Genomic DNA, 9,404 nt, shown 5'->3' on the forward strand with positions numbered 1-9,404 from the left:
TATCTGTGGAATATTACTGCCTCAGCATTTGCCTAAGTGATCCAAGGAAACCACAGAAAAACTTGGACCAAGGCAGACGGACCCGGAATCGAACCGGCGTCCTCCCGAATGCTAAGCAATGGTCTAAACCTCTAGGCCATACCGCTCGGTACTATAACTGCCCCCCGTGTACCCTAACAGTATATACTTATTAACCTAACGTAACATTTATGTATTAATTTTTATAGAAAAATGGATAAGTGCACGCAAATACAAACGCTTGTATGTTACAAAACTAAACGGATCCGGTCATAATAAAGCATGGCATCGGGGCATGACATTATAACCGTAGGTATACTAGTACATACATGTATGGCAGGCGGGTACGAAATCGACTCCTCGTAACCCTTTCGACCACAGATCGGCTTTCATGAAGTATGGTCCTCTAACATGCAACCTCGTCATTTAAGCACGATTACTTTCGCAACGCATTTCCTCATTTAAATACATGCAGTTGCAGTCGGCAGTAAAACTCGCAACCTTTTTCTTTTTTTTTCGTCTATTTTTCTCTTCGACGGTCGAACGCGAACATACATGTATTACAACGACTAACCAACAAAAGTCACTTACGTGGAAAACGGCGAACAATCGATTTATGGAGGCGATAAAAACGATGAAAAAGACCATGGGTTTATTTACCAATGGATGTAGAACACTAATTGTTTCGGAAAATTTTCGATAGATCTACGCAGCACGTTTCGTTCATTTTCTTCAAGGATTCAGGCGGAAACTTATTGTATTCGCAATTCTCTATTATGCATGTCCATTAGGCTTATGGTACATTCCACATGAAATGGTCAAACGCACATAAATGATGTAGTGATAAGAACAACATAATATAAACTAAGAAAAAAATCGCCTTAAAATTGCTTATCAGAATGAAAAAACGGAACCTTAATTTATTAAAATCATTAGGTCCCACAATCCACTATAGTGTAATACGAGACAGAATGAGAATCTTGTGTGTCGTCTTTTATTTTTTGGATTATTTTCCGCTAATTTTCATATACGTTGAAAGTTTGACTGCTATTGGGATCCGTCAAATGGGAGGAGCCTAAAAACATGGCGCCGATTGGGGAAAATTTATCGTAGTTCCTATAGTGTACCGTGCAATTTCCAAGTTTTTAAATTACGATAAAATGATAAGTATTGACACAATATGTGATTGGGCTGACACAAAGCCTCGAAAAGGAAATCTCGTTGAAGGTGAGCGTGTTTTTAATGCCAATCACATTATAAAATTCGGAAATAACAAATCCGGAAGCTAGCCTTCAAATTCCGTCAAGTTTACTGCCTACTTTTTACAAACTTCGGATTTAAAAAGTGATTCACGTTATATAATTGGTGAGGTGATTCTGGGTGATTTAAGCAATATCATATCAATGACTTGCACGTGCAAAGCCGATTTAAGAGAACGTTGCAAACACATTATTGCAACTTTGTTGTATTGCAGCAGGTAGGTTCTTAACCTCAAAATACTTATATCGTATCATTAGAATTGTGTTAAATCAATTACACAGGAATAAATAATTTCTCACTTTATAATTTTAGTATGATTCTAGTTTTAAATATTAAGGTTATGGCTGATGGTAAATACTTGCTGAAATATAATCATGTGCATTAAAATGACGTGAACAAATTTTTATTCCGGAATTCACTTCTTTGATACCTACTGCTTTCATCCAAGCTTCTATTAGTTTACTTTTTTCTCTAATTTTCCGAATATATTTTTTACATATATAAAACGGTTAGTTTTTATTGGAAAGTAGTTAATGTAGGTGAAGAGTGAAGATCTATGTCTGAAGTGCTATTGCAGCTTTTCACTGAACATATTAACTTTTTATTTGATTTAACTTTGGAAGAAAACTTCGTCGACCCCACCATCAAAAAAATTTTTACTTTTTTAACGTGTATTATTATTTTAATAAACAATTTTACAATTTACGTGCACAGTTCCTATGTAAATTTTTCCCTCATTCGAGTTATAAATTTTGCCACCAGATGGTGTATGCCCATTGGACGGATCCCAATAGCGTAGAACACGACAGCCTTTCTAAAAAAGAAACAGCGGACTTTCACTAATATTCAGTAAATATTCTACTCACAGTCACATCAATACTGTAAATTAGTAAATTATTAATTGAACTAATCAGTGATCTGAAAATACTAATTGAATCAATGAAATTCCTAAGCAATAAATAAACATAAATTCAAACGGAAAAAGTATAAAATTGACCCAGACTAAAATCTAGACCCGCTCTTGTGACAAAGAACCAAACTGAAAAAATAGTTAAAGTATCAAAAAATTTAATGACAAAACATATTTTAAATTGTAATAATAGAATTGTCATTACTAATTAATTATATATCACTAAAAATAATCGATGAATCAATTTAAAATACTGATTTCATAATGAAATATTTTAAACACAGCGTCGCATATTACGTCGGAAATTTTTTCTATTTTCCTGTTTTTCTTTTTAAATCCCCGATTTGAGTCCTGCTGGCAATTATTCTGTTTTCTCTTACTCGCCTTGAAAATTTACATTATTGTCGGTTTTTTGATGTACTAAATTTTACTAAGAACTAAGCAAGAATAACAAGCACATTCCTGTTAAACAATGTTAGTCTGTTAAGTATATCGGACTATTCGAAACTGAACTTAATAATTCCTCCATTTTATAATACCTACAAACGTGCTCTTACTACGTGTATTTTAAAACCGTTTATTTTTCAACTTTACACCGCACAAACAGAAAGATCAAAGCCAATTTACTTTTTCCGGAATATAGGAGAACTATTAATTAAGAATCTTAGACGTAACTTCACGGTAAATTTACCCATATTACGCACATATGTATCAAAAAGTAGTGACTAAAGAACGTGTTACAAATACACACCTACGCAAAACATCATTCTCTATACGTTCCTATATACATAGTCGCATACAACGCGAACGAAAACCAGGTACGTACAATACAGACATAGGTACGTGTTGTTGTAGGTCTAGGTTGCAACCTAATTACGTTTGTGTACCAGAAATGAGATGTAAAATGTTTCTGAAATAAGTAGCAAGTTATGGAGGGTGTTACCTAGATGCAATAGGGAACTGTAAGATAAAGAAAATCAAAAGTTACAACCAGAAGCCGGACCTGGGCGTGAATTGGCAACGTACAAAGAAATTGCGATAACAACTATGCAGCTACATCGATATATTCTAATTGGTGGTCACCTTGAAACACCCTGTATGTACAGGTATACCTATCCGCCTAAATACCGTCAGTTCGTTACTCACAAACCTATTTTACTTATGAATTTAGCAATAATTTCGCATTTTTGTAATCCTTTGACTAAAATCTCCCAACGGAATCGGAGGTCACCATAATGTTTTAAACAACCCCCTTCTGTTAAAAAGTGACTCAGTCCATCCCATTTTTTTAAGAACACTAATCTATACCTACTTCTTGAATTATTTTATCAAATGGAATTATTGAACTTGTTGTTGAAGGATGTTACCTAGATGCAATAGGGAACTATACGGTAAGTAAAGTTAAAGAACGTGATTAAGAGACAAAACAATTTTTAAGAAAATCAAAAGTTACAACCAGAAGCCGGACCTGGGCGTGAATTGGCAAGGTACAGAGAAATTGCGATAACAATTGTGCAGACACACCGATAGAAAAGTTAACTCAAAAAATTGATTCAGTAATGCATTCAACCTCAGTACAATTCTTGAATAGAACAATAACAAGAAACACAAATGTTAAATTAATAGCAAACGTTGCAGTTTTATCAATAAAGTTGCCACCAAATGATTCGAAAAATAAGAATAGGAATAAACATCTGGAAGAATCACTCCAGTGTTCGCATTATCTTTTTCTGTAAAAAAATCGTAGAATAGGTGAAACGATTTTTGTATTGTGTGAACTACGAGGGCGGTTCAATAAGTACCCGTGTTTGAAGACAGAGGACGTTTCCGAGGGAAATTGGTGTTGTCATCGTGTACTGCCATCTATCAAACCACGCCAAAACGAATTTCAGACGGATTGATAGGTTAGTTTGGATTTGGCAGTCATTCGACTGAGACGTGTTTCGTTATTTTCGCTAAGATGGAAAAAGAGCAGTATCACCGAAAGATACTCGCTTTTTGTTTTTGGATGGCAAAAAATGCGAGAAGATGAAACCAAAGTTGGATACTGTTTATGGAGACATTTCGCCATCTACGACCACAGTTAGATATTGCTTCAACGAATTTAAACATTGGCAAAGATCCGTTTTTGATAGGAGCGACCAGGAAGCCTGGCAAACGTTGTCACCGAGGAAATCATTTTACGGATTTTTTAGGAAAAGAAAGAACTATCACTGGAGAATACTACAGTGAGTTATTGGACCGCTTCGACAAAAAATTGAAGGAGACACGGACGCATTTGACGAAAAAGAAGATGCGTTTTCAACACGATAACGCACCGGCAGGAGTTGTTGCCGCCAAAATGCATGAATTACGTTATGAATTTGCTGCCGCACACCCCGATTTTACTCCCTGCGACTTCATCTTGTTCCCTACCATGAAGAAATAGCTAGCGAGAAAGAAATTTAGCTCAAACGAAGAAGTCATCGCCGAGACAGGAGGGCATTTTGGAGAGTTTGACAAATCTTATTTTTTGGAGGAGTAAAAAAAATGGCAGGGTCGTTGGGAGAAGTGTATCTTTCTAAAAGGGGACTATGTTGAAAAATAAAAAAAAAAACTTTAAAAAAAGGTGTCTTCATTTCTAACATGGGAACTTATTGAACCGCCCTCGTATACCTTAACAAGAATTCTTACTCGATATTTATAGTTATAAGTTATATTGTACTATTTCGATATTATATAAATGACCGATTATACATAAATTGATTTAAATCAATTTTTATCTGAATATTTATAAGGTCTCAAAGTATCGCGTGCTTTCGCTACGAACTGGCTGCACCGGCTGAATTATTTCACGACCTTTTAATTTTTTATTCGGGCGATTCGTTCGGTTATGAATGGTTTCACGCCAGGGGTATTTATGTACGTATTAACCTTTTGGACGTTGCATCATAAGATAATTCAACGCAATTTTGTCTGCAAATACAAGGTACGTAGTTAGGTCGACGATCGTGATAGTTAAATATTCTACGAACAAACATGTCAAACAGTATTGATGCAAATTAGATGTCGATATTTACCATACCTAGTAAAGATCCATATTTTCTTTAGTTGAGGTTTACATGCTCTCAACATGGTATTTATATCCCTATATTTCCGCCTCTTTCACAAGTGTCCGCCACCCCCGCCGTTATCTGCAGGTATACAGGGTGTCTCACGGTGACCGATCATTAGAATATTTCGGAAATTATTTAGATTCGAATTTTTGAAATTTCGACAAATGTAAGTATGCTCTCCTCAATTAAAATAACGGCATCTATGTAGAACGTCCGATTATACTGGAAGTTGACAACAACTTCGTTATTTTAAATTGAACGCCCCGTATATTATGACGGTTTCGAATTCTACCTACGATTTTAGGTAGACTTTCATAGTGGTTTTCTACTACTACTACAGAACAGTACTGTATGAAAATAAATAAAAGTAAGGGAAGAAAAAGTAGGGAAAGAGCGAATATAAAGATAGGAGACGAAAAATAAGGAGTACTGATTTAAGTTATCTAGGAAGACCGATAAGTCAGGACGGAAGGATTAGTGGGGATATAAAGCAGAGGATAGCACAGGGTCGAGCCGCCTTCAATAAAAAGAAGTCACTTCTATGCTTGCTAACGGTTAATTTAGAAATAAGAAAAAGGTTGTTAAAGGTGTATGTTTGAAGCGCGGCGCTGGACGGGTGCCAAACATGGACAATGGGCGCTGTGGAAAAGAAAAAATTAGAAGCGTTTGAAATGTGGTGTTATAGGCGAATGATGAGGATACCGTGTATAGAGAAGGTTAGAAATGAAGAGGTATTAGAAAAACTAGGAGAACAGAGGAGTCTATAGCAGTCAATAAGAAATAGGATGGGTTGGTAGTACACCTTTTCAGGCATGAAGGTGTAGTCAGAGACATATTAGTGGCAGAAACGGGAGTTAGGAGGAGTAGAGGTAAAGGATGTGGATTGTTCTCGTTTTAGGGAAATGCGAAGATTAGTTCAGGATAGGAAGGAGTGGAGGTGCGTGTCCAACCAGTCTTAGGACTGACGACTTTATGATGATGAATTTCGAAGGAAAATCTGCAGGTTAGTGTTGCTAAATCATCGCCCAAGTATCCAACATCATTTAAATTTGCACATTTTTATCTAACTCTGGTCATACCTGGTATAGACTGCACAGTTTCGGTTATGATTTATTTTATACTTAGAATGAGAAAAAAAAGAAATGTGAAGTGAAATATCTTCGTCTTTATATATTAGGAATATTTCGCAATTTTGGCAAAATCCATAGACCATATGTTAGAAAAGAACACGACCGTATTTTTGGAGTTGGTTTTCGCGGTGAGTTATTTATCTCATAAACCCGGACATTTTTCACGGGTAAATCATCAGACAAGAGCCACTCTTAAAGCTAAAAGTATTTGCTTTCAGCAGTAAATCTCGGCCGTTTTATTGGAATTTTTAGTTTATCAGTTCGCAATAAATAAACCAATAATAATAACAGTAAATGAAATAACCGAACTCGGTGGCAGTTTTACAATGAAAATTGTATTAAGGGAATGGTGATAAGATAAGATGTTAAGTTTGAATTAAGCCCGATAAAACTGATAATATGCAACAGCAGATAATATAAACGGTAATCGATAATATCTCCATCTGTCAACCAAAGAACAAAACATACGAACAATAAAAACGTTTATTACCTTAAAAGCCATAATAATTGCAGTTTAATGATGCTTCTGAAACGTTTAAAAGAAGACCAGTCTATGGTATCATAAACCAAACGTTACATGCACATATAAGTACCCGTATAATAACTGTTATTTTTTCTTTCAACTACCAGTAAATAAAAAAATAACAAACGCATTACACGGAGAATACTAAATTTTTATGACAACGCAAAAATTACAATTTTCGGCTGTAAATTACTGAATTTGTCGTAGAAATAGTAGAACTTATTAGGTAACTTGTAACAATCTCAATTTTTATTTAATTTGTAATATTAAATAAAATACTTAGTAAATTTATTTCTGTTGGGATTTTATTTTTACAAATTCGGGTCCAAATTGTAACTTTTATTATTTTCGCTTACGAAGCAACGGGCCAATAGGATGAATAGTATAATAAGCAGGAGTTGAGAGGGGCAGATGTACACCTAGATTAGATTACTCTTCGCAAATAGTGCGCGTCTACACTTTGAACTGAAGACCTTATGACCTTTATTCTCGAAATGATCAGTATAAAGAACCGGTCAGTACATAAGTATGAATGGCTAGTGTAAATAAAAAACGATCCGAATGGAATTACATAATTACGGGTTAAATTATTTTATGAGTTAATTTAGTTAATTAGTTGTACCACGTGGATTTAAATATTGACCATTTATATTTAATTACTGATAAAAGGAGATTAAAATAGTGATCAGTAAAAATGAACTTGTTAAACATGAATGTATCCCCAATTACTAGCAAATGTTGGAGTTACTAAGCCACATTTAGTTGTATAAGAACTGTTTCATCTTTCCGAAATTGTTAAAAAAACCGCGTCCTGTATTATTTCGTTTTAGTTTATTTTTTATTTTTTTCGTTTCCAATCCCTTATGTTATTAAATAATTTNGGAGAACAGAGGACTCTATGGAAATCAATAAAAAATAGGCGAGATAGGTTGGTAGGACACCTTCTCAGGCATGAAGGTCTAGTCAGAGACATATGAGAGGCAGAAACGGGAGTTAAGAGGAGTAGAGGTAGACTTATATTAGACTTCTGTTCGGAAATAGTTAAGGATGTGGAATGTTCTAGTTTTAGGGAAATGCGAAGATTAGCTCAGTTCTTAATCTCAATCAGTATATAATGAAAATAATGTTTTTAACACCAATTGGGTAAAGTTAAACTGAGGATGTAAGTTATTAAATGTCTACACAATACATATACAAATTAATATATGGGGAAAAAATAATTTTTCGTAAATATCATTTAACCGGTTTTATTCAATTTGAGAACAAGGCGCCAAACAGTACTTGGAAGCCTTTTAACTGTCATCATTTCGAAGGTTTTTTGCCTAAATATAAAACGTTCAACGAGCTGGTAGCTGCGATAAGATAAAACAAATAATCCAGCTTCTGATATGTAGGGACAGAGAGATAAACAGCCCAGGTAAGTATACACAATTATACATAATATGTAAACCAAGCACACCAACACATGTTTAGTTTCTTTAATAAAAAATCAAAAACATTGCGGAAAAAAAAAACATTGAAACGGCCGAAAGGAGTTTAGAAATACTTCCCGCTACCATTATTAAATGTTCATCGACTACAATTTTTTATTTCCAATTACTTGTGAATGTACAAGTTACAAATCACAACAAGACTAATGGAGAGTGGAATCGTATGGTACTTATTTAAGGGGCTGATAAAGTAGGTTTCTGTAAAGTTTTCTGTAACGGTTTAGGAGATACAATTTTACAATTTCACTGGGTACAGAAGCATTTTATTGTCTTATTCATCAAAGATTAATAAATTAGTAGATTACAAGAAATACGGGTTATATTAATATTAATTTGTTTTGTTATTATCACACTGTTGATAATTCGTTTTGCTAAAACAACATCCATCAGACCCGGTCTGAACATTTTTCACAAAATTTTAGTGACAGCAACGCGTAGATACTCACTTTGCGCGCCCCACCAGCAGTCCAAGAAGCTCAATGAGAATACTTAAGAATTCAATTCACTTTCACTCTCTTCTGTCTCAGGTTTGACACAAAATTAATTGACAACTATTGCGAATACAGTACATTTTTCGACAAAACCACAAATGTTCTAGATAATGAAACGACAGACGATTGCGATGTAAGGTGATGATAACGATTAACTTAACTCTATCTGACACCACTCTGATAAAACCTCGTACGACAACTAAACGTACTGCCGACAAGCCGGATCTGTTTTATCAGGCGATATCTCTCCCCCACACGCCGTCGGCCGCGTCGTGCGCGTCGCTATGAAACGACGCCACGGCGTCGTCGGCCGCTTTTTCGCAGTCCGTCTCCGTCAGTCGTGCGGCGTCGCATCGGAAACGTCTCTTTCTAACCGCGAAAGGACGACAGCAGCGCCGCCTGCGCCGATAACGATTGCTTCGGTCGTCGACGAGCTTGTACAAAAGCGCGTCCCCCGTGGCATCGTCGCCGAGCGGCTTTAGAGCGA

General features: G+C 35.5%; 1 non-coding gene across 1 annotated transcript in view; it reads right to left on the minus strand.

The window, feature by feature from the left end:
- The window catches only part of LOC108744593, a 181,713-nt gene extending 172,597 nt beyond the window's left edge, over positions 1-9,116 (minus strand). Inside the window, exon 1 of the transcript XR_003232302.1 lies at positions 8,873-9,116. This is a non-coding gene — a transcript (uncharacterized LOC108744593). The remainder of the gene's footprint in view (positions 1-8,872) is intronic.
- Between the last annotated feature and the right edge of the window lie 288 nt (positions 9,117-9,404).

Source organism: Agrilus planipennis, unplaced genomic scaffold (assembly GCF_000699045.2).
Source record: "Agrilus planipennis isolate EAB-ADULT unplaced genomic scaffold, Apla_2.0 scaffold47, whole genome shotgun sequence".
Lineage (NCBI taxonomy): Eukaryota > Metazoa > Arthropoda > Insecta > Coleoptera > Buprestidae > Agrilus > Agrilus planipennis.